A 6,000-nucleotide genomic window follows, 5' to 3' on the forward strand; every position below is an offset into this window, starting at 1 on the left:
AAAAGCGACAAATTAAAGAGAAAATAAATGCAACATTTTTAACATAGAGACCACCATAACCATACTTTTTCTGAAAGTTCATTCTAAGCTGAATCGATTTAAGCAATAAAAAAGATATGTCATGTTAAACCAAACATTTACTTTACTCAAATCAAACTCTACTTCTTTTGCACCTTAAATTTTCCGGCCATTTTCTAGTGTAATGTAACTGTTTTCAGGTCAAACTTGTACTTTAGTCTCTAACTTTATCATATGTCAGGGATTAAATACTGAGCACATTTTCTTTCCCTTCCAATATATACAAGAGATTAAGCCAGAACACCAGTCTAAAGTGTAAAACATGGCTTCGAGTAAAATATGATTTTTTATTGAGAACAGCCCAACATTAAACGATTATTTAGTATAATGTTACCTATAACAAAACCTGAACTGTTTAAAACGCAAAAAATATGCACTTCCTTATAATTTTTCATCTATCCCAATGTGCATGCCAAATTTCAGATCGATCCTTCACGTAGAAATGTTTGAACAATGAAAATTATTATAATAATGCCTGATAAGACATATGGCTTCCATTGTCGATGCTTAGATTTATAAAGGGCTTTCAAGCGCAAATAACATTAACTTATATAACATAATACAGTAAATATACTGTAAACTTCTTATATGCTATATCGAAGAAGAAATATAATATTATTAAAACATGTTTGGGCTTCTTTCAGTGCGAATTTGTGAGTTTAGAGGTGCTCAATACGAGTTTCTGTACTTTTTATTATCCCCCGCCATAGGCGGAGGGATATTGTTTTGGCGTTGTCTGTCGGTCCTTCCGTCCGTCCGTCTTTCCGCCCGTCTGTCCGGAGCCATATCTTGTAAGTGCTTTGGCGGATTTCATTGAAACTTGGTATGAGTATGCATATGGATAAGAGAATGATGCATGCCAAATGGCATTGTACACCATCAGTTAATAACAGAGTTATGGCCCTTTGTATCTTGAATAATGCTTTTTGTGCGTCCGGAGCCATATTTTTGAAGTGCTTTGGCGGATATTATTGAAACCTGTAATGCGTATATATATGGATAAGAGGATGATGCACGCCAAATGGCATTGTACACCATCTGTTAATAACGGAGTTATGGCCCTTTGTATCTTGTAACAATGTTGTTTTGAGTGTCAAATATAATACTTTTGTGTCCAGAAGCATATTGGCTTGGGCTATCAATTCAACGAATTTGCTTGTTATAATTATTTTCTGATACAAATTTTCCCATTTAATTATTTTTCTTTACGCTTTTCAATACTTGTTAACTCCATGAAACAAAACGCATTTATTCCATGAAACTAACAAGAACGCATAATATCCCGTGAAAAAATGGTGGTTTTATGTAAATCATGCTCCTTTGTAACGGGGCCTGTTTTGACCAAAAAAAAAACATCACTGTATACACAATGAAAACTTAATACCTCCTCCCAAACAGACTATACAGCATTAGATGGAATAGATTCCAATCAAATAGGCTTAATTAAATATCACACAGCTTTATAAAAACTCAAGGCCTGCATGGGGATGACAGAAATTATTGCGATGTTGTGTTTCTGAGGTGTCTGTATTGGTAAGTTGGAAAGCATCAAGCTGGAGAAGGGTTTGAGTAATTGATCATCCAGTAAAATAAGTTGTACTGAAAACACTATATACACAAGAATAGACGCCATTTTACCTTCTGTTAAATCAAATCATATCATTCTCGTCCACTTCACTTATTTATACACTGCAAAAACATTATTATTCGCGGGACATTATTTTTTATTGATTTCAAGGGTTGAATGATCCACAAATTGAATACAAACACACTGAAACAAATTCCATATTTATTGTTTCCAAACTGAGAATGTCACGCATTAATTTCCAAGTCCATGAAAGTCTTTTTTTAACCACAAAATAACATGCGGATGAATATATATGATTTTACAATAAACAAACAATTTAAAAGGATATTTTACCTTATGTAAATTCATACCATTCTTTTCCACCTCATCTTAATAAACAGGAAATACACAAGCAGTACTTTTCCTTGAGTATATTTATGGGTCTGTTTAACGGACCCATACCCAAAGCGTGTTATATGCTGTTCCTTATAAAAATTATATCTCAATTATGTTTCAATTAGATCTAACAAAGTTTATAACTATTATAATAGGATTTTATTCCTATAATTTGAAGTATTATAAATACTTATATTATATATTATATACTTATATGTGTTTTCCCAAATCAATGGACTTTTAGCACGAAACAAATAAAAAATCCAAAAATTGCATTTTTTCCCAAAGTGACCAAGAAAAGGCCTGACAAAGCGTCTCTTTTACCTTCTGCGTCATGCTTGTCCCCCACATCCTCAGCATCCTTGTCCCGACTCAGCAGCCACTGGAGCAGCAGAATAGCTTGATGTATTTCTTGTATGTATATTTAGGACTCACACACATTTATGTAAATGTAATAAAAATCAATAAGACATGTTCAACATCATAAAATATGGCAAATTAATAAATCTCACATCAAGTGTGACCTTTCTGTAAACATTGCGTCAAATATCAATATATACTCCCCCAAACATTACTTAAACAATATTTTATTTAAAAAATATTCATCCATATACATTTCTGACATGGCATGGTGTTTATAGAAATGGAAGTCTAAAAATAGCCTCAGTTGCTATGTACATGTGCAAATATGTAGAAATATTAAATTTTCAGTTGAAATGCTTTGTTTTTTAATGCAAAGTTTACAAGAACTAAATTTTAGGACCATAATGACACAAACGCTATGACAACATAACATAATATGCATTAGATCTTATGTTCAAAACAAAAACCCTCACATTGTCTATCAGATAACAATATGTGCACATAAATTATTTGTATCTTTAACTACACACTTAATGTTGTATTGTAACATCACACACTATGTTCGTATGCTAAACAATTAACACATTGTCATTGAAATACTAATCACTAATTACAACAACTAATACATACATGTACACACTATTCCACTCTGATCACCAGGATGTAGTCCCAATCCAGTCCCACAATGATGGATGATGTAGTGCTGCTGTAGCAGACTGACCATGGCTGCCACACTCCATCCTCCTCAGTAGCCAGCGTAGCCAGCTTACTCTCTCCCTCCCAGCCCACCTGTAGTACAGTGTGGGACCAGGCTCCACAGACCAGCACCTGGCCTGCAGGGGTCACATGTAGACCACATGGGCTATCTAGTGCTGTGTCTGAGTATGTAGCCAGGAGTGTGCCATCTCTGGCCAGGGTGAGAAGCTTGTACAGTGGCTGCGTGTTGCTGATGATGTACAGCCTGTCCCCTGTGGGACTCACAGCACACTTCCATACTGCAAAACAGAGTAACATCAAGATATTGAATTACTGTAAATATTAAATAATCTTATTAAACATACTGCAGTGATATTGTATTACGCATATGTTGCTATAAAGAGGCCTTTATACATCTATAATATATGCATACATTTCAATGATTCAATAGTTAAGCGTGACAATAAACTTCAGTAGCAGAGCTATTGTGTTAACGTTTGACATGTTGAAATGCGACTGGTGAGTTAGATATGAATTGAAGTAAAACAATTACACGGATGGAAACAATTACACATACAGAAACAATTGCACAGTTCAATCAACATGTTTATACCATGTTACTATGTGCAGCATGAATAGATTTCCGACACATATATACATGTGATAACTATGTACTGAAATAAGTGAAATTGACCAAAGCAGTTATAATTCATGTGCCGTGTTACAACATTATTTGTGTTTTTCAAGTGTTTATAACAAAAAAAAATAATATTCAAAACAGCAGTTATCGACACTTTTCTAGATAGTTAGTTACCAAACCAATTTCAACAGCAAAATGTTTAAATGAACATAGATCTACTACTATAATTGCAATGAAATTAATACATACATTTGAACACTTCATAAAAGAATACAACCACAAGAGTACCTTTGTTATATGGTGTTATGAAATTATTCAATTTATCAAAGATATTGTACATGTACAATCATTTAAAAACCACAAAATTAAGACAGGGTCAGAAAGTGTCTCACTTCCAGGAACTCAGTTTCTATTTATAGACATGCCATGTAGTGACAGTCAAAATACTTCATTACTCATGTTTATAAATCAATATTTCTGAATCTTGTTTTGGCTACAATGCACTGTAGTATTCAAGGGCACATATGAATTATTAAACAAATATTTTATAATACATCAGCAGGTTTTCTGCTATGACATCCGACTGTTATTTTATTTTCATCTCACAAAGTAAATAACTATAATTTATATGATTAAAAAAAACAAGATAAAGGCCATATGAGTCAATATTTGTTGATTAAAAAAATAAATCCCAATTCGGTTCATTAAGTCGATAAAAATTTTCCAATTTGTGATTGTATGGATTTAAAACAAGAGCACAGCATAACAGGTGCCAACGCTCGGCTGCGAAAGCTTGTTTATGTATATATTTATGTAGATATAATTTTAACTAAACAGTAACATGCCACTAGTTAAAAGATTCTTAAGATTAACAAACACTTTTTTAATATGGACGTGAATTGTTTTTGTGAGAACAAAACATAACATACTTTATGTGGTAGGACTAGGAAATTAATATTAACTTTATTGAAAACCATTCAAATAAACATTAAGATTAATGTATGTATAATAATAAACTTATTCATTTTAGCTAGACTGCATCCAAAGCCTTAGGTTTATTGAGATACTCTCTAGTCTGTTTTCTGGGAAGAACCAGTACATAGTGTTTTTGTAAAGATCATGAGAACCCTCCCCAAGTAGGGATCATACCTGTGGCCTCCCAATGGCTAGGCAGGCACCATGTCTACAATGCCACAACAAGATTATTAAATGATTCAATATCTAAATAAATAAATAAATATATATATATAAGATTCATGCATTTCATTTATGCCAGGTCACATGCTGATGACACCAGTGTCGGTGATGGCAGCTCTGGAAGTGTCGGTGGACAGGCATCTCCTGACGAGCATGAAATCACCACAAATAACAAGCAAGAGGACCATGATAGCTCTGTATCACTCCACTGCTGAAGAAAAGGCTGAAACAAATATTATTGGTATGTGCAAATACTTAAATATAGGCCCTATTTAAGCACATGTACACTTTTGTGACCCCCTGGGCTGGGTCAAATTTAACCTCAGGGGCATAATTTGAGCAAACTTTGTAGAGGACTACTATATCTCACTACATACAAAATGTGGTAGCCCTAGGTCCTAGAGTTTAGGACAAGAATATTTTTAAAGTTTTCAAAAAATAAGCAAGATATGAGCGTATATAATGTTCAATTTTGTGACCCGCGGGTCAAATTTGACCCAAAGGGCATAATTTGAACAAACTTGGTATAAGAGGACTATAAAAATGATGTTACTGCATACTAAATTTGGTAGCAATAGTCCGAATGGTTTTTGACAAGAAGATTTTTTTTTTAAGATTTCACACAATAGGCGCTTTATAAGCGTTTATTAAAATTTGTGATCCCCAGGTGCAGGGTCAAAGTTGACCCAGAGGCATTATTTGAACAAATGTGGTAGAAGTTTATTAAATGTCTATACATACCAAATTTGGTAGCCCTAGGCCCAATGGTTATGGAAAAGAAGATTTTTAAAGTTTTCACAAAAAAGGCCCCATTAGTGTATGTTCAATTTTGTGACCCCCGAGCAGGGTCAAATTTGACCCAAGGGGCATAATTTGAACAACCTTGGTAAAGAAATATTAGATGTCACTACATACCAAATTTGGTAGACCTATGCCTTGTAACACTTTTGTCCTAGTAAGCTTACTGAACTCAATTCAAACTATCATACATGTAGGGATGCTCTTAAGCCTTGGTAGTCAGACTGATGTTAAAATAGTCACAAACTGCTTGTTTACTGGGGGT

Source organism: Dreissena polymorpha, chromosome 1, assembly GCF_020536995.1.
Source record: "Dreissena polymorpha isolate Duluth1 chromosome 1, UMN_Dpol_1.0, whole genome shotgun sequence".
Taxonomy (NCBI): Eukaryota; Metazoa; Mollusca; class Bivalvia; order Myida; family Dreissenidae; genus Dreissena; species Dreissena polymorpha.